This window comes from Sphaeramia orbicularis, chromosome 8, assembly GCF_902148855.1.
Source record: "Sphaeramia orbicularis chromosome 8, fSphaOr1.1, whole genome shotgun sequence".
In the NCBI taxonomy this organism is placed as follows: Eukaryota; Metazoa; Chordata; class Actinopteri; order Kurtiformes; family Apogonidae; genus Sphaeramia; species Sphaeramia orbicularis.
The window spans coordinates 10,914,206-10,941,206 of record NC_043964.1 but is presented as its reverse complement, the minus strand read 5'-3'; the positions used below and the strand labels follow the sequence as shown (position 1 = coordinate 10,941,206).

Genomic DNA, 27,001 nt, shown 5'->3' with positions numbered 1-27,001 from the left:
GTCGGCGGTGAGCGAAAATGGCGGTATAACGGTGGGCGGTTTAACGAGAGTAGACTGTATTATACATCAGACCTTACACGAAATTTTCACAACTTCTAACCTGTATCCACTGGGCCCCCCCCACTGGTCTATGGGCCCCCCATAAATGCTTGGCCCTATGAATTTGTCATGTTTACCCCCCTCTTAATGGTGCCCCAGAGCACGCTAAATGCCTTAAGAACTGGTGTGACATACAACGCAATTTCATGAGATCAGTCTCGGAAGAAAATGAATTTTAAAAATTTACTAAAACAATCAAGAAAATTAACAAAAAAAATGAAGAAATAATCAACAAAATGAACAATAAATAAGCAAAAAAATCTCCAAAATGAATATAGCGTCACTGAACTATCCGTCTACATGTATTTTGGGACACAAATTTATGCATCCTATCTCTTGTATTGGGAGGGGCACGCGCCACTTATAATGCAACGTGATATCACGAATTGCGTAAATATACACAACATTTATACCATTGTTAACTGGTGTGTTATCTGTACGCATTATAAGTTTTCCCCATGTATGTTCACGCTGCGTCAAATACCACGCAATTAGCGATAAGCGGTTAGGGTTAGGGAAAGGGTTTGGGTTAGCGGTTACGGATATGTAAACCAGAGATCTTGGTGTAAATTGACACACGATCAAATGGCGTTGAATAACACGTGAAAGGATGAAAATGCGTACGTATAGCACACAATTATGGACCCCATGAAAGCTAAACGTTATGGGCCCTTCATGAAATTCATTATTTTGTCAATGTGTCAGATCGGGGTGGGGGGGGGGGGGCATGGCGATGCAGTCCATGCCTAGCGTAGCTATCGTGAAGCGATAACTGAAATTTTACATGCTTTCAACGTCCGCCTTCCGGCTTCTATGCCTCTATTATACATCGAACCTTACACGAAATATTCACATCTTCTAACCTGTATCCACTGGACCCCCTCCACTGCTATATGGGCCCCCCACAAATGCTGGGCCCCATGAATTTGCCATACTTATGCCATAACAACGCCATTTCATGAGCTCATTCTGTTTGTAACTCCAAAGTAATACAGGAGTCATGTAACATATTATAATTCTAACAATTCTAAGTAACAAGTAATCTGTAATATATTACAGTTTGGAAGAAGTGACTTGCACACCACTGTCAGAGAAGGCAGTGCAAAACGAAAGGGCTGTTATCTTAAAACATGAAGAAAAAAAAAAACACATTTACGTGGCTATCGTGACCTAGACTTCAAAGACATGAGGCTTCCAGTATCTTCACAGATCGCTTCAAAGCCATCAGACTGTCTTGTTCTTTGAGCTTGTTTGTTTTCAGACACTGGTATTTCCTCTTAGATTAGCAGTAATGAGACGGCAAAGACACTCAGACACAAATCTATTGCGTAAGCCGGAATATACAGGGAGCACCGGTGTTGACGGGCCCTTACAGAATGGAAAGTAAAGGTAATTTGAGGCAGACTTCTGGAAGCAAACAGACAGAGCCGGCTCAGCAAACAGTGTGCAGAACGAGTCCTGCGAGGAAAGTAAACACGTGGGAGAGCCGGCAGCCGTGTGGGTGGTGTGTTCGTGGAGCGGGGATGGAGAATTTGCCAGGTTTATGCCAACCATCTGCCGCTTTCGGAGGCATTCCTTTACCTGGAGCTGCTGGAGATGACTCAATAAACATACAGACGAAAGAATGCACAGACACACCTGTAAATACGCAGGTTAATTAACCCTTAAACACCCAAATATTTAACAGAAGTATCTACTGATCTGAACTGTTTGATACACTGTAAAAAAAAAAAAAAAAAAAAAAAAAAAATGTGTAATTTAACCCTTTCATGCATAGTGGTCACTACAGTGGACAGTTATTCTCCAGCTGTTCTCTTGTATATGCGTGGGTTTTGTTGTTTTAGTTCCATATCAGCCAACACAGTGGACACTTATTCATCATCCCATACACTGTAATTCACATCATTTCTGTAACTTTGCTCTTCTTGATAAACCTGATCTGCAGTAACATGCTTTAGCGTAAATCAATTGTTATTTGTTAGACAAAGTTTTTTTTTTTTTTTTTTGCATATTATCTCCATGACTGGAGATAATAGCATTAGAATATGTTAAAATTTGAGAAAACATCAGATTAGCAGCATTAAACTGTTTTTATTTCATTGTTTTCATCTCACTGTCTGATATTGGGTTTTAAACACAATTCTTTACTTGAAAAATTATATGCATGGACATTTTTGTAACTCCATGAGAAAAATAAATAAAAATTAAAAAAAAAACTAGATCGCAATTTTTTTTCATGCCTAAGGAGGAATAAAAACACTCAATAAAAAAATCTTGACTAAGGTTCTCATAATTTATGCATGAAAGGGTTAACAGAATTTTCACTGTTTATTTTATAGATTTTTCCTGCATTTTTAAGATACAGGAAAATATGAATGAAATGACAAAAACAGACTGTGATTTTACACGTCAAATGTAAAATAACACGAAAAACTGTAACTGTGAATAACCAAAAATTCCCATTTTTTAAAAGAATTTTTTTCTTTTTTCACAGAAAAATACAGTTAAAATACATTTGCAAATGTATCATAATTTCACAAATATTTGTTTTCTATTCATGAGATTAAACTGTTAATTTAAAGTTTAATACTGTAAAAAAAATAATAATAAAACAAGATAAAATTACTGACTATTAACCATTAAAGAAGTATTTGTTCTGTGAGTTTAACAAGACTTGTTTGTTAATTGACAAATATCTTGTGTAATTACGGGAGGTTTCACAACAAAAATGTTGACTAAATGTATTTTTTGTGAGTGTATAACATGTATAAGCACTGATAAACTGTCCAAATACAGTTTTTATCAGTGGATTGTACAAATGAGTCTCATTGAAAATTATTGTTATATATTTTTATAGCTAATTTGATTGTTTTAAAACATGAAAACATTCTTTATTAAACATTAAAAAGTAAAAAAAAAATATATATATATATATATGCAAACTCTCATGTAAAGCTAGGGCAAAAAACTGTATTTTAATTGTGGAAAATTACCATATTTTTATGAGATGGTTATTTTCCGTTATTTTACAATATTTTTTTGTCACCCCTGCTGCTGGAATAATACTGTTTTTTTCTTTTTCTTTTTTTTTTTTTTTTACAGTGTAACTGCTGATCCACATGTAAATAATTGGTGTAAAATACAGTTTGTCATCTTTTCATGGTCATCAGATATGACCCATTTGGATGTTCAGAGGTTCCGTAGTTACCATGGAAACACCGTCATCTTCTATAACGTTGATTCACCAGTAAAACCCATAGAGTTGGATCAACGACAGAGGATGGAGATGTTTAGTTTATGTTCAGTTAATGATAGATCTACTGAAAAAAACTTTTTTTTTCTCTCCAGTTTTCTCTGTTTTTGATTTATAACCCTCAACTGTAATCTGACCTTTTATAAACATCTAGATCATCAGTAAATTAAATATAGAAAATATCGAATTTTAGGGGGGGTAGCAACATAAGCATAAGCATAGTGATGCATAATCTAACATAAATGATAGTAGTAGGGCAGTATTAATTATTATTATTATTATTATTATTATTATTACTTTTTTTCATTTATTTCATTTTTTTATACTTTATTTTTAGCAGGTTTTACATTTTTTAACAAACAGATAATAAAACAAAAAATAAAGACATACAAAACAAGAGACGTCAACAAGCACAGACAAGGTACAACGATAAATATGTGGGTCAATGTGTCATAAAGTTATCCCATCATAATAAGAAGGTTGAAATAGTTTGGGTATTGTCCTGTTTCAGTCCAAGTCAGATGATTCAGATATATTCTCATATTGCATCCAATCATGTCCCTGTAAACCTGCTGACGTAGTTACATCCATCATTTTTCATAAACATTTGTGTTTTTTTTTTTTCATTTATATTTACTTTTAAGTGTGTTTAGCTGGTTTATTCCTTTAGGGGTGGGGGCTGGGAAGAGTGCACAAAGGAGAATTGCTAAATGTAAGATCTAGTATCACTAAATTTGTACTGTATCTGAATGATTTTCTTTTGTGAAATAAAAAGATATTTAAAAAAAAAATGAATGAATGAATGAATGAAATCTTTATCTTTATTTTGAACATGTAGACAGTAAAATCAAAACAAAATCAACCAACAAAATATAAGTACTGGTACATAAATGACTGATAAGTAAACAAACAACAAAATAAATAAATAATAATAATAATAATAATAATAATAATAATAATAATAATAATAATAAAACAAAAAATAAAACAGCAAATTTTCACTGAAAAATTGCAAAATACAGAGGATAATATTACAATAAATGCTTATAAATCACTTCAGAAAGGTTAAGTTTAGAGGAAAAATGCCACAAAAGTAGCACTGGGTCTTTATGGGTTAAATGTGTCATCAGTTTTCAGACTAACACATAAAAAAACACTTAAAGTGACAGCAACACGATTCCATCTGCAATATATCAGTGAATAGAGGAACTCCAAATGTGTTTAATGCAAAACGAGGGAAACCGCAGAGACTAGAGGTGAGTTAGTGAATTAGCTGAGACAATATTTACCCGGTAAAATCACCTGCCGAACGTTCTACCTTCAGGCGGCAACATTAACAAAGAGCGGGTAAAAAGGAGACGCTGAATCTGCAGAGGACATATGGGCTAGAACAAAAGTTATCCATTTTTTATGAGTATTTTCCAAGGAAATGTCATTGTACGCCTTTGTAACCGCGTAACACTGTATATGTAAAATGTGCACAATGAGCATCGAGCCGACCATTTCAGCTTGGCGTTCTATACAAACGTGTCTGATGTAATAAAAATTTTAATCTCAGGATATATGTAAATGTTGGACAGCCGTGTGCTCAGCCCACCCCCCCCCAGCTACTGTGCATGGTTTATGAACGCATGAATAATCCATGTGGACATAATCGAATAGTGAATAGAATAACAGTTGTAGTCTTCAACATATTGCCTTGGTCCCTAGCCAAGATGTCTTCCAGTCTACAGGTCCGGTTGAGGTGTGTCCGGCTAAAAAAAATCTAAGCGGTCGTAACAAAAAGGCCGGAATATCTGCACTAGATGCCGGGTCGTGAGCTGCTCGGGGAGGGTAGTGGAGCAGAATGGTGTCCCTGGGCCTCAGCAGGGCATCGCACTGCCTGAAGCCCAAACGCACAAACACACACTCACACAAAAACCACACTGAAGCATTAACCCATAAAGACCCAGAGCTACTTTTATGGCAGTTCCCAAATGATATTTTCTCTACATCTAACCTTTCTTAAGTGATTTATCATCATTTATACTAATGTTATCCTCTGTATGTTGCATTTTTTCAGCATTAATCATGTATTTTCCTATATTTAATTCACTAATAATATACAGGGTGGGGAAGCAAAATTTACAATGAACATTTAGTTGTTTTTTCTCAGCAGGCACTACGTCAATTGTGTTGAAACCAAACATATATTGATGTCATAATCATACCTAACACTATTATCCATACCTTTTCAGAAACTTTTGCCCATATGAGTAATCAGGAAAGCAAACGTCAAAGAGTGTGTGATTTGCTGAATGCACTCGTCACACCAAAGGAGATTTCAAAAATAGTTGGAGTGTCCATAAAGACTGTTTATAATGGAAAGAAGAGAATGACTATGAGCAAAACTATTACCAGAAAGTCTGGAAGATACTATTAAAGAAGAATGGGAGAAGTTTTCACTCGAATATTTGAGGAACACTTGCGCAAGTTTCAGGAAGCGTGTGAAGGCAGTTATTGAGAAAGAAGGAGGACACAGAATAAAAACATTTTCTATGATGTCAATTTTCTTGTGGCAAATAAATTCTCATGACTTTCAATAAACTAATTGGTCATACACTGTCTTTCAATCCCTGCCTCAAAATATTGTACATTTTGCTTCCCCACCCTGTAGATCAGGGGTGTCAAACTCATTTTCTTTCAGGTTCCACATTCAGTTAAATTGGATCTCCAGTGGGCCGGACCAGTAAAATAATAACAGAATAACATATAAATAATGAAGACTCCAAATTGTTGTCTTTGTTTTAGGGTAAAGACAAAAAAAATTAAATTATGAAAATACTTACTTTTATAAACTAGCCAAAAAAAAAGGTGTGAATAACCTGGGAAAAAAAAAGAAATTTCTTCAGAAAAATAAGTTCAATTTTAACAATATTCTGCCTCAACTTATCATTTGTACATGTGCATAATGGAACTGACCTACAAAGACACTAAACGCTGAGGAACAGGCAGAAAATAGTTAAAATTGTGCTAAATTTTCTTCAGACATTTCAGGTTGTTCATATTTGTTCAGGTTATTAACATTTTATTGTTACAGGATAGTTTGTAAATGCAAGTATTTTCATAATTTAATGTTATTTTTTTGCACTAAAACAAAGACAAAATTTTGAAGCTGTTAATTCAAGATTTTTTGCTAATTTAAGATTTTTTTCTTTTTTTTGGCCTAATTGAAGATATTTTTTGCTTACTTCAACATGTTTTCCTTAATTCAAGCTAAATTTTTCTTTTTTTGCTTAATTCAATTCAATTCAAGTGTGTGGAATTTTTGACTTTGCAAATTCATCCCAGGGGCCGGACTGGACCCTTTGGCGGGCCGGATTTGGCCCCCGGGCCGCATGTTTGACACCTGTGATGTAGATGTTCATAAAAGGACAGACTAAAGTTAAGAATTATTATATCAGAAACAGAGAAACCTGGAGAAAAAGTGATTTTTTTCGTCAAATCTATCATTGATCCAACTCCATGGGTTTTACTGGTGAATTAATCCTGTAGAAGATGACGGTGTTTCCATGGTAACTATGGAGCCTCAGAATGTCCAAATGTGCATATCTGATGACCATGACAAGACAAACTGGATTTTACATCAATTATTCCCATGTATTGATAGAATTAGTGGATCAACACGTATTAACCCATATAAACCCAGCGCTACTTTTGTGTCAGTTCCCAAATGATATTTTCTCTATATCTAATGTTTCCTCCTTTTATTCTAATATTATCCTTTGCATTTTGCACTTTTTCATCATAAATCATGCATTTTCCTGTATTTAATTTACTGATCATGAAAATGTTCATCATAGCTCAGATTAAAGTTGTGGGTTATTTTATCAGAAACAGAAAAAAATGCAGAAAAAGTGACTTTTTCAGTCAAATCTATCATTAACTGAACATAAAACAAACATTTCCATCACTGTCATTGATCCAACTCCATGGGTTTTACTGGTAAATCAATGCTGTAGAAGATGACGGTGTTTCCATGGTAACTACGGAGCCTCTGAATGTCCAAATGTTGATATCTGATGACCATGAAAAGATGACAAATTGGATTTTACATCAGTTATTTACATGTATTGATAGAATTAGTGGATCAACACATATTAACCCATAAAAACCCAGCGCTACTTTTATGTCAGTTCCCAAATGATATTTTATCTATATCTAACTTTTCCTCCTTTTATTCTAATATTATCCTTTGCATTTTGCATTTTTTCAGTATAAATCATGTATTTTCCTATATTTAATTCACTAATCATATAGATGTTCATTCAAGGACAGACTAAAGTTAAGAATTATTATATCAGAAACAGAGAAAGCTGGAGAAAAAGTGACTTTTTTAGTCAAATCTATCATTGATTGAACATAAAAGAAGTGTTTCCATTCACTGTCATTGATCCAACTCCATGGGTTTTACTGGTGAATCAACGCTGTAGAAGATGATGGTGTTTCCATGGTAACTATGGAGCCTCTGAATGTCCAAATGTTGATATCTGATGACCATGAATAGATGACAAACTGGATTTTACATCAGTTATTTACATGTATTGATAGAATTAGTGGATTAACATGTATTAACCCATAAAAACCCAGCACTACTTTTGTGTCAGTTCCCAAATGATATTTTCTCTATATCTAACTTTTCGTCCTTTTATTCTAATATTATCCTTTGTATTTTGCACTTTTTCATCATAAATCATGCATTTTCCTATATTTAATTCACTGATCATGAAAATGTTCATCACAGCTCAGATTAAAGTTGAGGGTTATTTTATCAGAAACAGAGAAAACTGTAGAAAAAGTGACTTTTTCTACAAAATATATCATTAATTGAACATAAAAATTTACCATTTACTGTCATTGATCCAACTCCATGGGTTTTACTGGTGAATCAATGTTGTAGAAGATGACGGTGTTTCCACGGTAACTACGGAGCCTCTGAACGTCCAAATGGGTCATATCTGATGACCATGAAAAGATGAAAAACTCTATTTTACGTCAATTATTTCCATGTATTGGTAGGATTAGTGGATCAACATGTATTAACCCATAAAGAGGTAGTGCTATTTTTGTGTCAGTTCCCAACTGATATTTTCTCTATATCTAACCTTTTTATCCTTTTATTCTAATATTATCCTCTGAATGTAGCACTTTTTCAACATAAATCATGTATTTTCCTATATTTAATTCACTGATTATGTAGATGTTCATAAAAGCGCGATTAAAGTTGAAGGTTATTATGTCAGAAAGAGAAAACAGAAGAAAAGGGGACTTTTTCAGTCAAATCTATCATTAACTGAACATAAAAAAATGTCTCCATCCACTGTCATTGATCCAACTCCACAGGTTTTACTGGTGAATTAATGTTGTAGAAGATGACGGTGTTTCCATGGTAACTACAGAGCCTCTGAATGTCCAAATGGGTCATATATGATGACCATGAAAAGATGACAAACTGTATTTTACATCAGTTATTTCCATGTATTGATAGGATGAGAGAATCAAAACATATTACCCCATATAGACCCAGCGCTACTTTTATGTCAGTTCCCAAATGAATTTTTCACTTTATTTCACCTTTCTTTAGTGATTTATCACTATTTATTCTAATATTATCTTCTGTTTTTTGCATTTAAGCAGTACTAATCAGGTATTTTCCTGTATTTAATTCACTAATCATGAAAATGTTAATAAAAGCTTAGAATAAAGTTGAAGGTTATTATATCAAAAGCAGAGAAAACTGAAGAAAAAGTGACTTTTTTGAGTAAAATATATCATTATCTGAACGTAAACCAAGCATTTCCATATACTGTTATTGATCCAACTCCATGGGTTTTACTGTTGAATCAATGTTGTAGAAGATGACAGTGTTTCCATGGTAACTACGGAGCCTCTGAACGTCCAAATGTTCATATCTGATGACCATGAAAAGATGACAAACTGTATTTTACACCAATTACTGACATATATTGATTGAATTAGTGGATCAACAAATGTTAGGCCTAAGTATAAAAACTGTTTTATTTTTGTGGTAGTTCCCAAATAAATTTTTGTCTATATTTAACCTTTGTTAAGTGATTTATGACCATTTATTCTCATATTATCTTCTGTATTTTGCATTTAATCAGTATAGATGGGGTATTTTCCTGTATTTAATTTATAGATGATGAAAATGTTCATAAAAGCACTGATTAAAGTTAAAGGTTATTATATCAAAAACAGAGAAAACTGCAGAAAAAGTGACTTTTTCAGTAAAATCGATCATTAACTGAACATAAACCGAACATTTCCATCCACTGTCATTAATCCAACTCTGTGGGTTTTACTGGTGAATCAGTGTTGTAGAAGATGACATGTTTCCACGGTAACTACAGCGCTTCTGAATGTACATTGTTCATATCTGATGACCATGAAAAGATGACAAACTGGATTTTACATCAGTTATTTATAGGATTAGTGGATCAACAAATATTAACTATAAAGACCCAGTGCTACTTTTATGCTAGTTCCCAAATTAAATTTTTTCCTTTTACTCTAATATCATCCTTTGTATTTTGCATTTAATCAATATAAATCAGGTATTTTCCTGTATTTAATTTACCAGTGATGAAAATGTTCATCAAAGCACAGATTAAAGTTGAGGGTTATTATATCAGAAACAGAAAAAACTGCAGAAAAAGTGACTTTTTCCAGTAAAATATACCAATAACTGAACATAAAACAGATGTCTCCATCCACTATCATTGATCCAACTCAATGGATTTTACTTGTGAATCAATGTTGTAGAAGATGACGGTGTTTCCACGGTAACTACAGAGCTTCTGAATGTACAATGTTCATATCTGATGACCATGAAAAGATGACAAACTGGATTTTACATCAGTTATTTATAGGATTAGTGGATCAACAAATATTAACTATAAAGACCGAGTGCTACTTTTATGTTAGTTCCCAAATTAAATTTTTTCCTTTTACTCTAATATCAACCTTTGTATTTTGCATTTAATCAGTATAAATCAGGTATTTTCCTGTATTTAATTTACCAGTGATGAAAATGTTCATCAAAGCACAGATTAAAGTTGAGGGTTATTATATCAAAAACAGAAAAAACTGCAGAAAAAGTGACTTTTTCAGCAAAATCGATCATTAACTGAACATAAACCAAGCATCTCCATCCACTGTCATTAATCCAACTCCATGGGTTTTACTGGTGAATCAATGTTGTAGAAGATGACGGTGTTTCCACGGTAACTACAGAGCTTCTGAATGTACAATGTTCATATCTGATGACCATGAAAAGATGACCAACTGTGAAAGATGACCAACTGGATCATCAGTTATTTATAGGATTAGTGGATCAACAAATATTAACTATAAAGACCCAGTGCTACTTTTATGCTAGTTCCCAAATTAAATTTGTTCCTTTTACTCTAATGTCATCCTTTGTGTTTTGCATTTAATCAGTACAAATCAGGTATTTTCCTGTATTTAATTTATAGATGATGAAAATGTTCATAAAAGCACTGATTAAAGTTGAAGGTTATTATATCAAAACAGAAACAAAACAAAGAAAAAGTGACTTTTTCAGCAAAATCTATCATTAACTGAACATAAACCAAGCATCTCCATCCACTATCATTGATCCAACCCCATGGGTTTTACTGGTGAATCAGTGTTGTAGAAGATGACAGTGTTTCCACGGTAACTACAGAGCTTCTGAACGTACAATGTTCATATCTGATGACCATGAAAAGATGACAAACTGGATTTTACATCAGTTATTTATAGGATTAGTGGATCAACAAATATTAACTATAAAGACCCAGTGCTACTTTTATGTTAGTTCCCATATTATTTTTTTTTCCTTTACTCTAATATCATCCTTTGTGTTTTGCATTTAATCAGTATAAATCCGGTATTTTCCTGTATTTAATTTACCAGTGATGAAAATGTTCATAAAAGCACAGATTAAAGTTCAGGGTTATTATATCAGAAACAGAAAAAACTGCAGAAAAAGTGACTTTTTCCAGTAAAATATAGCAATAACTGAACATAAAACAGATGTATCCATCCACTATCATTGATCCAACTCCGTGGGTTTTACTGGTGAATCAGTGTTGTAGAAGATAACAGTGTTTCCACAGTAACTATGAAGAATCTGAACGTCCAAATGTTCATATCTGATGACCATGAAAACGCGACAAACTGGAGTTTATACCAATTATTTCCACCCACTGATAGGATAAATATAAGATGAGTGGATCAACAAATATTAAACAGTTTAGATCAGTAGATGGTTTTGGTCGGTGATGGATGTTTGGGTCTTTCTGGGTTAATGCTAGTGATGCTCTCCACTGAATGGTTTCTTTTCCTCCAGACCTTTGCAGCACAAATGCATCCAGAGGCCCACTCAGTTTTCCTCCCAAATGACACGGCAGAGGGCTTATAGGATCCAGGGTTACTAAAACAGAAAAACCCACTTACTGTAGTTGTCCAGCAAACTAGGTCACAGTTCTGTTAAGTATGCAAGAATAACTGACAGGAGTGTACACACACATGCACAGTGACGTGCACACGGAAACACACATGTCCAGAGAGGGCGAGAGAGAGAGGGGGAGAGAGAGAGAGAGAGAGAGAGAGAGAGAGAGAGAGAGAGAGAGAGAGAGAGAGAGAGCGGGGAGTGCCTGCAGCAGTCAGTAGTGTTTCACTGAAAACACAAGCAGTGAGTTATCTCTAATAACTTTATTCATGGTGAATAATCTCCACATCTCCGCTCTATATTGTGACTTAACTGTGTTTTTACACTTTGCATTTGCCTGAACACACACAGGCCGCACCTTAATAAAGTCAAATATCCAGGAAAAAGTACACGTCAGAGTATAATGTGTCAACAAAAACAAACAAACTTTCCCTTTTTGTCATTCAGGTCATGCATGAAAGAATGGACTGTATTTATTTCTATTTTTCTCCATTACAGTTTTTTTTTTTTTTTTTTTTTTTTTTTTTTTTTAGCAGGGTTAACATGTGGGCTGGTGCAGTCAAGCAAATGTGATAAAACAGCTAATACCAAATGAGCATTGCTAGGCAACCAAAGCAACTGGAATATTTTATCTTCACTGTATAGAAAAAGAAAATGAAACACCATCTTGAATCAAATGACGTACATATTAAAATTAGGGCTGGGCAAGTTAACACGTTATTACCGCATTAACACATTCATTAAATAACACCGACAATTTTTTTTTTTTTTATCTCACGTTAATGCCGTTTTATTATAACTCATATTATTTTGCCCCTGCTTGTGTGTGTGCAGCGATTAGCTCGGCAGATAGACAAAAGGTTTCCCAAGAAAAGCCGGACGCCGAAAACTTCTGTCCAAATCTTTTACTTGAGACTCACTATAAAACTGCAACATACATACAAAATATGTCTCAGTTCTGTTCATTGCCTTAGTACATTTACATGGCATTATACATTTAAATGAATGGGAAAAAGATCACTAGCTCGATGCTAACTTGAATGGGAAAATCCATAGACACGCTAACGATTAGCATTTACGGATTAACCCTTTCATGTATAGTGGTCACTACAGTGGACAGCTATTCAAAACTGTTCTCTTGTATATTCATGGATTTTATTGTTTTAGTTCCATATCAACCAACCCAGTAGACGCCTATGCATCATCCCATACACTGCAATTCATACTGTTACTGTAACTTTGCTGTTCTTGATAAACCTGATCTACAGTAACATGTTTGAGTGTAAATCAGTTGCTTGTTATTGTTGTTAGACTGTAATTAACCATTTTTCTTAAACAAGAAGTTTTTCTTTTTGCAAATTATCTCCATAAAGTGAGTGATAACGAATATTAGAGTATGTTACAATGTGACAAAACACCAGATTTGCAGCATTAAAAAAAAATCATTTTATAGTTTTCACACAGTGTATCAGTAAATACATGTTTCTTTGCTTCAAAAATAAATGCATGGTGTCCAGCTGAGTGGATATTTTTGCAACTTCATGAAAAATAGACTCATAAAAAAAAAACTTCAATCGCATTGTTTTTTTTTTCATGCAAAAAGAGGAATAAAAACACTAGAAAAAAAAAATCTTGATTAGGGTCAAAAAACAGTATTCAAAATCTCTCTGACGGAACATTTTAGAGACAATTTGAACCACAGTTTAACTTTTAAATTCATTTTTGCTTTAGTTAGACCACAAGGGATTATCCAAAACAAGGAGCCACTTTATATTGAAATAAATGTTGGAATGGCGATCAACTAAAGTTCGCTCTATGACGGGACATAACTGTGTTTTGACCCATTAAGGTTCTCATAATTCCTGCATGAAAGGGTTAATTTAAGATTTACAATGTCTTTTATCCAGCAACAAAGGTTCACATCGGAGATATTTTATACTATTCATTCTTACAACAACTGAACATAAAATACTCACAGGCAAATATTTTTGGGGCCATACAAACAGAGTGAAAGAAACGTGTCTGTTAGTTCCTTCTTATGTCCGAACTGACTACGGTAACACCGAAGGGACAAAACATACGTTAGTGCAACTTATTCCGACCACTAGAGGGCCCCCTTTGCTTGCTTTGAACAACTGAACATCACATATTATTGGGCTTATTAGTATTAGTACTGATTAGGGGGCTTAAGACTCCTGTCGATCAGCCACAACTGGAAATAAACTGGTGTGGACATAAACATGGAGAAAAGTACCGGTCCTTTACATGGACATTTTCATTTTAAATGTCTTCAGATGGTGGGGTTGAGAAGGACACAGTTGTTTGGAAGCACTGCAATGTGGAATTATTTTTATCACTGGAGTACTTCCAGTCTGAAATAGGGCTGCACGATTTTGGCAAAAAATAAAATCCCGATTTTTTTCCCCTAAAAACTCGATTTTCGATTTCGATTTTTGGGTAAAACTACAAAAGACAACAGAAGTCACGTGTCAAATGACTGTAGCAGTCATGCAAGCCACTGCTCCAACCTCAAATCTGTGATGGTATCACGTGATGAACCCACAGAAGTTTTTTTTTTCTTCATTAAATCTATATTGAATGAAGTAGAGTATAAAAACAATGCATACAACAAGAAAATAACATAAGTTTGCCAGGGGGAATACACTACAATAAAATGTCATCAGAGCAAATACTGATGGTTTTTATAGCCTTTTTGTTTCCAGATTTATCTAACAGCTTTAAATAAAGTTGAACATCTTTTAAAAAATAAATAATAGTTGGTTTTGTGTTCCAGAACGTACATTTGTAAATGAAAAATTTAGCAAGTAAGATGAAATCGATTTGACGATTTCCCGTTTTTAAAAATCGTCCTTATTAAAAAATCTGATTATTAAAAAAATGATTAATCGTGCAGCCCTGGTCTGAAATATCACCCCCCCCCCCCCATAACTATGCGATTAATCAGGATTAATTGCAGAAATCCACGTGATTAATTGCGATTAAAAATTTTAATTGCTGCCCAGCACTAATTAAAATGTAACTTTTTTTTTTTTTTTTTTTTTAATGGCAGAGTTGGATTGCCAAAACAGGAGACTATTAGTGGATTAGTTCTTCCTGTTTTCAGGCCACTGGCATTCCTCAATGGAGGGAAGTGGGCATGTTGATAGGGAGTTGCCAGTGCACGTCTCCTTAGGAGATCTTAGTTATTTCTAGCAACAATGCCATTCAACTCACTTCTACAGCCTCTAAGGATCAAGAGAATAATAACTGTGGACAAGCGAACAATCATTAACCCTTTCATGCATAGTGGCCACTACAGTGGACAGCTGATCTCTTATATATTCATGGCTTTTGTTGTTTTAGTAACATATCAGCGAAATAAGTGGATGCACACACTAGTGCAGATCAGGTTCATCAAGAACAGTAAAGTTACAGTAACAGTATGAATTGCAGTGTATGGGATGGTGCATGCACTACAAAAATCTAAATCTTACCAAGTGTATTTTTCTCATTTCTAGTCCAAATATCTCATCACACTTAAAATGAGACAGAATCACCTAAAGAGGAACATTTCAGTGAGATATAAGAACTGATTTATAGCTAACACTGGGTTACAAAAAAATGTTTTTTGCAAGTTCTCTAGGTTTTTTCAACTGAATGTGGACCATTTTGCACCGCTAAATCCAAAAAATGACATCTGTTTTTCTCAATCAGGTCAGGTTTTTTGATAATTTGATTTTGAAAAATTGGATCTTCTCACAAAATATAATAATTAATACCAAAATAAGATTGGTAAGCACACTTTATGAAACTTGTGACTTGATTCCTGTTAGGTACAATGGTGTATTCACCGCAGATGTAGCAGAATACATCAGGCTTATTTTTGCAAGATCTTCTAGTCGAAGCCATTTCATTCACCTGTAATATTAAAAAAAAACATTAATTATAAATTGGCAAAAGTAAAATCTTCAGAACTCGTTTATTGCAAGAAATATGACAGAATTTTGTATCATATGATGTGAAAATGCCCATAAATGTAAGCAAAAATGTTAAAAAGCCAATATGTAGCATAGTTCAGAAAGTTGACCTGATTGAGCAAAATTAATGTGATTTTTGGATTCAGCACACCAAAATTATCCTAAATCAGCTCAAAAACCTTAAACAATAAATTTGTTTTTGACCAGTGTAATAGATCTGGAAAATCTTATTTCAAGAAATCTGAACAAGATCATTTTCACTTTTTCCATTGGCAGATTTTTTTGCTTGAATTAAGCAAAAAAAAAAAAAAAAAATACTCTTAAGGTGATTCTGTCTTATTTTAAGTGTGATGAGATATTTGGACTAGAAATGAGAAAAATACAAATGGTAAGATTTAGATTTTTACAGTACATACACCATCCCATACACTGCAATTCATACTGTTACTGTAACTTTACTGTTCTTGATAAACCTGATCAATTGCTTGTTATTGTTATTAAACTGTAATTAACAGTTTTTGTTTTGTTTTGTTTTTTTGCGTATTATATCCATGAAGTGAGTAATATGAGTAGTATTAGTGGATGTTAAAATGTGAGAAAACATCAGATTAGCTGCAGTAAAAATGTTTTTATTTCATAGTTTTCACACAGTTTATCAATAAATACGTTTCTTTGCTTCAAAAAAATAATGCATGGTGTGCAGCTGAGTGGACATTTTTGTAACTCCATGAAAAATGGGTTCATAAAAACTATTTCAATCACATTGTTTTCTTAATGCCTCGAGGAATAAAAACACTCAGGAAAAACAATCTTGATTAAGGCTCTTATAATTCATGCATGAAAGGGTTAAATGTCTGCAGTCACTAAAATCTTTCACATGTATGGTTTTATAAAGGACAGGAATGGGACGTAAATACCAAAAATTTGATTTTTACTTTTGTGTCAGTTTCCGAATGAATTTCTCTCTAGATTTAACATTGCTTAAGTGATTTATCACCATTTATTATAATATTAGCCTCTGTATATGTATATTTTTTCCAGTGAAAATAATGTGTTTTTCCTTTATTTAATTTACTGATTATGTAGATGTTCATAAAATCTCAGATTAAAATTGAATGTTATGTCAAAAAAAAAGAGAAAACTGAAGAAAAAGTGACTTTTTCAGCAAAGATATCAATAACTGAACATAAATCAACCATCTTCATCCATGGTCATTTATTATCACCATTTCTTTCAATATTATCCTGCTTCATTTGCATTTTTTCAGCATAAATCATGCATTTTCCTATATTTAATTCACTGATCATGTAGATGTTTATAAAACCACAGATTAAAGTTGAAGGTTATTATATCAGAAACAGAAAACGGAAGAAAAAGAAACTTCTTCAGTAAAATCTATCATTAACTGAATATAAACCCAGTGTGCCCATTCATTGTTTTACAACTTTAATAATAAAATAAGTTGTAATTAATGACAAGATCTCACTATTTACAAGATCTCTATATTTAACCTTCTTAAGTAATTTATCAACATTTATTATAATATTATCCTCTGTATTTTGCAAATTTTCAGTGAAAATCAAGGATTTTCTTATATTTCATTCACTGATCATGTAGATGTTTATAAAACCACAGATTAAAGTTGAAGGTTATTATATCAGAAACAGAAATTCAGACGAAAAAGGGACTTCTTCAGTAGAATCTATCATTAACTGAACATAAAACAAGTGTCTCCATCCACTGTCATTGATTAAACTCCATGGGTTTTACTGGTGAATCAATGCTGTAGAAGATGACGGTGTTTCCATGGTAACTACAGCGCCTCTGAACGTCCAAATGGGTCATATATGATGACCATGAAAAGACGACAAACTGTATTTAACACCAATTATTTACATGTATTAATAGGATTAGTGGCTATATGGGTCTTTATGGGTTAAGTAACAATATAATATGTAAGAATTATCCCTACCCCACAAAGGCATAAACAGCCTCCAACAACTAAAAGTGTCTACTAATAGAAAATGCTTAGCAACTTTTGAACCATTAATCCTATCATTCCATTAACCCATAAAGACCCAAACAGCCACCGGCAACCTAAATAATCGACTGATCTAAAGCGTTTAATACCAGTTGATCCTTTAATCCTGTCAATCCATGTAAATAATTGGTGCAAAATACAGTTTGTCATCTTTTCATGGTCATCAGATATGACCTATTTGGACGTTCAGAGACTCCGTAGTTACCGTGGAAACACTGTCATCTTCTACAACATTGATTCACCCGTAAAACCCATGGAGTTGGATCAATGACAGTGGATGGAGACACTGGGTTTATGTTCAATTAATGATAGATTTGCTGAAAAAGCATGTTTTTTCTTGGTTTTCGCTGTTTTTCATATAATAACCCTCAAATGGAATCTCATTATGATGATTAAAGTACATGATCAGTAAATTAAATATATGAAAGTACCTAACATTGATTCTCCAGCAAAACAATGTAACATAGTAATGATATAATGATGTATTTTGCTTCTGTTTTCTGTTTTGATATACACTGTAAAAAAAAAAAAAAAAAAAAAAAAAAAAAGGTATTATTCCGGCAGCAGCAGTGCCAAAAAAATACTGTAAGATAACGGAAAATAACCATCTCATAGAAATATGGTAATTTTCCATAATTAAAATACAGTTTTTTGCCCTAACTTTACATGAGATTTTGCTTTTTTTTTTTTTTTTTTTTTTTTTACTTTTTAATGTTTCATAAAGAATATTTACATGTATTAAAACAATCAAATTACCTATAAATAAACATATAAATAATTTTCAATGAGACTAAGTTGTACAATCCACTGATAAAAACTGTATTTGGACAGTTTATCAGTGCTTATACATGTTATACATTCACAAAAATACATTTATTCAACATTTTTGTTGTGAAACCTCCCGTAATTACACAAGATATTTGTCAATTAACAAACAAGTCTTGTTAAACTTACAGAACAAATACTTCTTTAACGGTTAATTGTCAGTAATTTTATCTCTTTTCATTATTATTTTTTTTTACAGTATTAAACTTTATAAATAGAAAAGAAATATTTGTGAAATTATGATACATTTGCAAATATATTTTAACTGTATTTTTCTGTGAAAAAAGAAAACATTTCTTTTTTTTAAAAAAAATGAAATGTTATGGTTATTTACAGTTACAGTTTTTTCATGTTATTTTACATTTGACATGTAAAATCACAGTCTGTTGTTGGAATTTCATTGATATTTTCCTGTATCTTAAAAATACAGGAAAAATCTGTAAAGTAAACAGTGAAAATTCTGTTAAATTACACTCTTTTTTTTTTTTTTTTTTTACAGTGTAATAAGTAACATCTGACCTCTTCACTTTGAGCTTTTATGAGCATGTACATAGTCCAGGGGTGTCAAACTCATTTTAGTTCAGGGGCCACATTCACCCCAATATGATCTGAAGTGGGCTGGACCAGAAAAATAATAGTTACAATTGTTAAAATTGGGCTTAATTTTCTTTAGACATTTCAGGTTGTTCATATTTGTTCAGGCTGTTCACATTTTAGTGTTACAGGATAGTTTGTAAATGTAAATATTTTCATAATTTAATGTTATTTTTTGCACTAAAACAAAGAAAAAAAATTAAGTTGTTAATTCTAGATTTTTTTTTTTTTTTTGGCTTAATTGAAGATTTTTTTTTTTTTTTTACTTAATTGAAGATTTTTTTTTTATTATTTTGGCTTAATTGAAGATTTTTTTTTACTTAATTGAAGATTTTTTTTTTTTTTTTTGGCTTAATTGAAGATTTTTTTTACTTAATTGAAGATTTTTTTTTTTTTTTCAATTTTGGCTTAATTCAAGATTTTTTGTTTTTTACTTAATTGTTGAAGCTTTTTTTTGGCTTAATTCAAGATTTTTTTTTTACTTAATTGAAGATTTTTTTTTGGATTAATTCAAGATTTTTTTTTTACTTCACTGAAGATTTTTTTGGCTTAATTCCAGATATTTTGCTAAATTTGCATTTTTTTAATCTTAATTGAAGATTTTTTTTACTTAATTGAAGACTTTTTTTCTTAATTGAAGATTTTTTTTTTCTTACTTCAAGATTTTTTCCTTAATTCAAGCTAAAAAATTTTTTTGCTTAATTCAATTCAAGACTGGAATTTTTGCACTCGGCAAAAACATCCCAGGGGCCGAACTGGAATCTTTGGCGGGCCGCATTTTGTCCCGGGCCGCATGTTTGACACCCCTGATCTACATAGTCCATTCAATACAAGAAATACATGATTTTCACTGAAAAATGCAAAATACAGAGGATAATATTATAATGAATGCTGAAAAATGAACAAAAAAGTTTTCATGTCGAGAAAACATATTAGACGTACTTGTAGGTCTTTAAGGGCTAAACTTACAAAGCTAGCTAATACACTAGCTAGTTTCAAAGCTACAGTTTCCGTGATCTAAGAGTAGTTGTGCACATGAAATCTTTCGTAGACCTTTCTTGTCCCCGTATGCTCTGTTGCTTCAATCTGATTCATCTGATCCATTTCTGAAATTTAAATTTAAAAAAGTAAGAATATTTAGTGCAATTTTAACAATATTATTCCTCAACTTCTCATTTGTCCATGTGCATTATGGATCAGATCTACAAAGATGCTGAACACTTAGTAACAGGCAGAAAATTGTTAAAATTGTACCTAATTTTCTTTAGACATTTCAGGTTGTTCATATTTGTTCAGGCTATTCACATTTTAGTGTTATAGGATAGTCTGTAAATGTAAATATTTTCATAATTTAATGTTATTTTGTGCACTAAAACAAAGAAAAAAAAAATAAGTTGTTAATTCTAGATTTTTTTTTTTTGCCTTAATTCAAGATTTTTTTTACTTAATTGAAGATTTTTTTCATTTTGCCTTAATTCAAGATTTTTTTTACTTAATTGAAGATTTTTTTTTTTTTTTTGGCTTAATTCAAGATTTTTTTTTTTTTTTACTTAACTGAAGCTTTTTTTTTGGCTTAATTGAAGATTTTTTTTACTTAATTGAAGATTTTTTTTGGGATTAATTCAAGATTGTTTTTACTTAACTGAAGATTTTTTTGGCTTAATTCAAGATATTTTGCTAAATTAGCTTTTTTTTTTTATCTTAAATGAAGATTTTTTTTACTTAATTGAAGACTTTTTTTACTTAATTGAAGATTTTTTTTTTTTTTTTTTGGCTTAATTCAAGACTTTTCCTTAATTCAAGCTAAATTTTTTTTGCTTACTTCATTTCAAGATGCACTTGGCAAAAACATCCCAGGGGCCGAACTGGAATCTTTGGCGGGCCGCATTTTGTCCCTGTGCCGCATGTTTGACACCCCTGATCTACATAGTCCATTCAATACAAGAAATACATGATTTTCACTGAAAAATGCAAAATACAGAGGATAATATTATAATGAATGCTGAAAAATGAACAAAAAAGTTTTCATGTCGAGAAAACATATTAGACGTACTTGTAGGTCTTTAAGGGCTAAACTTACAAAGCTAGCTAATACACTAGCTAGTTTCAAAGCTACAGTTTCCGTGATCTAAGAGTAGTTGTGCACATGAAATCTTTCGTAGACCTTTCTTGTCCCCGTATGCTCTGTTGCTTCAATCTGATTCATCTGATCCATTTCTGAAATTTAAATTTAAAAAAGTAAGAATATTTAGTGCAATTTTAACAATATTATTCCTCAACTTCTCATTTGTCCATGTGCATTATGGATCAGATCTACAAAGATGCTGAACACTTAGTAACAGGCAGAAAATTGTTAAAATTGTACCTAATTTTCTTTAGACATTTCAGGTTGTTCATATTTGTTCAGGCTATTCACATTTTAGTGTTATAGGATAGTCTGTAAATGTAAATATTTTCATAATTTAATGTTATTTGTGCACTAAAACAAAGAAAAAAAAAATAAGTTGTTAATTTTAGATTTTTTTTTTTTGCCTTAATTCAAGATTTTTTTTACTTAATTGAAGATTTTTTTCATTTTGCCTTAATTCAAGATTTTTTTTACTTAATTGAAGATTTTTTATTTTTTTTTTGGCTTAATTCAAGATTTTTTTTTTTTTTTACTTAACTGAAGCTTTTTTTTTGGCTTAATTGAAGATTTTTTTTACTTAATTGAAGATTTTTTTTGGGATTAATTCAAGATTGTTTTTACTTAACTGAAGATTTTTTTGGCTTAATTCAAGATATTTTGCTAAATTAGCTTTTTTTTTTTTTATCTTAAATGAAGATTTTTTTTACTTAATTGAAGACTTTTTTTACTTAATTGAAGATTTTTTTTTTTTTTTTTGGCTTAATTCAAGACTTTTCCTTAATTCAAGCTAAATTTTTTTTGCTTACTTCATTTCAAGATGCACTTGGCAAAAACATCCCAGGGGCCGAACTGGAATCTTTGGCGGGCCGCATTTTGTCCCTGTGCCGCATGTTTGACACCCCTGATCTACATAGTCCATTCAATACAAGAAATACATGATTTTCACTGAAAAATGCAAAATACAGAGGATAATATTATAATGAATGCTGAAAAATGAACAAAAAAGTTTTCATGTCGAGAAAACATATTAGACGTACTTGTAGGTCTTTAAGGGCTAAACTTACAAAGCTAGCTAATACACTAGCTAGTTTAAAAGCTACAGTTTCCGTGATCTAAGAGTAGTTGTGCACATGAAATCTTTCGTAGACCTTTCTTGTCCCCGTATGCTCTGTTGCTTCAATCTGATTCATCTGATCCATTTCTGAAATTTAAATTTAAAAAAGTAAGAATATTTAGTGCAATTTTAACAATATTATTCCTCAACTTCTCATTTGTCCATGTGCATTATGGATCAGATCTACAAAGATGCTGAACACTTAGTAACAGGCAGAAAATTGTTAAAATTGTACCTAATTTTCTTTAGACATTTCAGGTTGTTCATATTTGTTCAGGCTATTCACATTTTAGTGTTATAGGATAGTCTGTAAATGTAAATATTTTCATAATTTAATGTTATTTTGTGCACTAAAACAAAGAAAAAAAATTAAGTTGTTAATTCTAGATTTATTATTTTTTTGCCTTAATTCAAGATTTTTTTTACTTAATTGAAGATTTTTTTCATTTTGCCTTAATTCAAGATTTTTTTTACTTAATTGAAGATTTTTTATTTTTTTTTTGGCTTAATTCAAGATTTTTTTTTTTTTTTACTTAATTGAAGCTTTTTTTTGGCTTAATTGAAGATTTTTTTTACTTAATTGAAGATTTTTTTTGGGATTAATTCAAGATTGTTTTTACTTAACTGAAGATTTTTTTGGCTTAATTCAAGATATTTTGCTAAATTAGCTTTTTTTTTTTTTATCTTAAATGAAGATTTTTTTTTACTTAATTGAAGATTTTTTTTACTTAATTGAAGATTTTTTTTTTTTTTGGCTTAATTCAAGACTTTTCCTTAATTCAAGCTAAATTTTTTTTGCTTACTTCATTTCAAGATGCACTCGGCAAAAACATCCCAGGGGCCGAACTGGAATCTTTGGCGGGCCGCATTTTGTCCCGGGCCGCATGTTTGACACCCCTGATCTACATAGTCCATTCAATACAAGAAATACATGATTTTCACTGAAAAATGCAAAATACAGAGGATAATATTATAATGAATGCTGAAAAATGAACAAAAAAGTTTTCATGTCGAGAAAACATATTAGACGTACTTGTAGGTCTTTAAGGGCTAAACTTACAAAGCTAGCTAATACACTAGCTAGTTTCAAAGCTACAGTTTCCGTGATCTAAGAGCAGTTGTGCACATGAAATCTTTCATAGACCTTTCTTGTCCCCGTATGCTCTGTTGCTTCAATCTGATTCATCTGATCCATTTGCTGCTTTTGTATCGGACCCCGGGGTCATTTCCTGTTGGAGATGAGCTCATGAGTGAACGAACGGGTCGACTTCAACGCCGCTGTGGTCGGAGGCGCTTTGTTCCGCACCAGGTTGATCAAAACAAATACATCTAATTAAAGTGTAAGTGTGAGTCTGACCGTCCCTACAGCTGTGTATGCACATCGCTTCTGTCGGTACATGTCTTTTGTACAGACTTTATAGTAGGCCATTAGCGCTGGGCTTCTTTAAGAGGTTTGTCTTTTGAGGGAATCAGCGACACGGAAAAGGAGAAACAGCGCTTCTGCCTGATATTACATCATCACTCTTTTGATGGTCAAAATGGCTCTTGACAAAGACCCTTTATCAGCCCGTGTGCCCCGCGGCGTGCCGTCTTTGAGAGGCACTGATGCCGTTATTGGAGGGTTATCAACACAGACCTCTGACACAACTGAATGTTACCACACAAATACAAATACAGCAATTATTAAAAAAGGAAAATGGGATGGAGAACACAAGTGATGACATAGCCCTGGCTTCTTGTTTAAATACACTGGTCAAGAACAAATTTATTGTTGAAGTTTTTTGAGCTGATTTAGGATAATTTTGGTGTGCTGAATCCAAAAATCACATTAATTTTGCTCAATCAGGTCAACTTTCTGAACTATGCTACATATTGGCTTTTTAACGTTTTTGCTTACATTTATGGGCATTTTCACATCATATGATACAAAATTCTTTCATATTTCTTGCAATAAACAAGTTCTGAAGATTTTACTTTTGCCAATTTATGATTAATGTTTTTTTTTTAATATTACAGGCGAATGAAATGGCTTCGACTAGAAGATCTTGCAAAAATAAGCCTGACGTATTCTGCTACATCTGCGGTGAATACACCATTGTACCTAACAGGAATCCTGTTAGAAAATGATTTTTTTTCTCTTAAAACCTATTTTGGGTGAGAACTATATAAAAAATCAACCCATAAAGTAGGGCTGTGCAATTAATCGAAATTCAATTACGATTTCGATTATTACACGCAACGATTACAAAAATTATTTAAATCGAGAAAAAACGATTATTAATTTTGAGTTGTTTTAATTCACGCGCACGCAAGCTACCATGAGCTGCTCTGCCCCGCCCCCCTCTAAGCTACAGCTGCCAGCTAGCCGGCAGGTCCACCCCAAGAGGACAGTTGTACCTAGCGGTCTAGAAAAATGGCAAGAGGATCACAGCAGAAGTGCTTGGTAAAGAAAAAAGGCAAGTCCAATTCAATTGTATGGAATCACTTTGGGTTTGATGAAGAAGACGAAGAGCAAAAACACATCACGTGCAAAAAGTGTTTGGTAGTTGTGTCCGCACCGACCGCTAACACAACAAACCTTTGTGACCATCTAAAGTTTAACCACCGCCACCTTTATCATATTCTTTATCTTATGAAAAACTAAAACGCATAAAAACAACTTCGTCCGCAATGCAATCTTCAGTCTCCGAATCTCTTTACGCTGCAACTTATTAACGTATTAACCTAACCCTAACCTGTATAACCCTAACGTGCGTATTCTACAGGGTGTCCCATAAGTCTCCATACATTGGAAAAATAAACGTTTCTTGACATAAACCATTTTTATTTATATAATATGCTCTATATGACTGCCATTTTGTCGGGAACACATTTCAATGCGTGTCCTCCACTGCTGAAGAACTATAAAGAAGAAACATAAAGAAATACATGTTAGAACAATATGTATTATGTCTCCTATGTATGGAGACTTATGGGACACCCTGTAGATGGCTGATGTAAACAGAAGGCCTGAACTGAAACCTCACAGCACGCCACTGAATTTACTATGTTTCATACTACATTGAACATACTTGAATTTATAATTTGCACTTTACGTGAGGTTTTTTTTTTTTTTTTTTATTGCTACAGTTCTATGGCAAGTCTATAGCAGTTTAATTCCAGTGCACTGTTTGTTTACAAAAGGAAACAGACTTGAATTTACAGTACACTTATTTGATTTCAAAGATTTTTTTGTTTCGTACAAAAGTGAAAATACTTTGTTTTAGTGGTTAAAAGCCTTATTTATGTTTAAAGAGTATATTTTACATAGCTTTGCAAGAAAAAAATAAACAACTTTAAGGTTAACAAATAATCGTTTTTAATAATCGTGATTTCAATTATTGCTAAAATAATCGTGATTATTTTTTTTTTTCTATAAGCGAGCAGCCCTACCATAAAGTCACAAAAATGTAATCAATTTTGTGAGAAGATCAGATTTTTCAAAATCAAATTAGCAAAAAAAAACCTGACCTGATTGAGAAAAACAGATGTCATTTTTGGATTTAGCGGTGCAAAATGGTCCTAATTCAGTTGAAAAAACCTAGACAACTTGCAAAAAACATTTTTTTTGTAACCCAGTGTTATTCTTTTTCGCTAACAAATACAAAACACTAAATAGCTATCTATAGTCGGGGAAAAAATTATTAGACCACCCTTTGTTTTCTTCAGTTTCTTGTTCATTTTAATGCTTAGTACAACTATAATGTAAATAGTGTCGAATGAGTTTATTCTAATTTGGTATAGGCCTGTTTTTTGTTCATTGTTCTGGTTTGAAGTCTGAAGGACAGGAGTGAGTAATGTTATTATGTTAAGTTATTTGATTAAAGTTAATTAAAGTTATTTGATTAAATACGTTTTTCTTCTTCCCACTCCTTTTCGGGTGTAGATGAATGATTTTGGAATTTTTGAACTTGCACGTATTCTGTAAATGCTCAAAATAAACAAATAAATGAATAAATGAAAATGAAATGAACTAAAGGTACATTTGTTTGGACAAATATAATGATAACAACATTTGTTTACTCTGTGTTTTATGTCTTGATTTGTTTTTACTGTTAATGTTTTTAGTTTTTGTTTGATTGTGATTGATTTTATATCTGTACAGCACTTTGATTGAAAGCCCTCTACAAATAAATTATTATATTATTATTATTATTATTGACAAAAATAGCTCATAGTAGTTTAATTTTAGAGCTGATATCTAGCCATTTTCCATGATTTATATTGATAAAATCAGTTTTCAGTAATATTTTGCTTGATACCTGTTCAGTAGTGCTTGCATTACAACACACTTTTCGCCCATAATTTTATTGCTCAAAAAAACCCAAAAAAAACAGCAAGGCTACGAGACCTTAAATCTTTAAATGCCGTTTCTCAAAATTAGCTTTTTTGTCATTCTCCAGTATAAACATCTCA

The 27,001-nt window shown here is 32.3% G+C and overlaps 1 protein-coding gene and 1 long non-coding RNA gene across 3 annotated transcripts in view; one reads left to right on the top strand and one right to left on the bottom strand.

Moving 5' to 3' along the window:
* Positions 1 to 27,001, bottom strand: part of LOC115424281 (rho GTPase-activating protein 44-like) — a 127,607-nt gene that overhangs the window by 76,036 nt on the left and 24,570 nt on the right. The window lies entirely within an intron of this gene.
* LOC115424285 (uncharacterized) lies at positions 59 to 3,776 on the top strand. Its single transcript, XR_003936072.1, has 3 exons — positions 59 to 189; positions 2,082 to 2,086; positions 3,764 to 3,776. It is a non-coding gene; the product is annotated as an uncharacterized LOC115424285 (long non-coding RNA).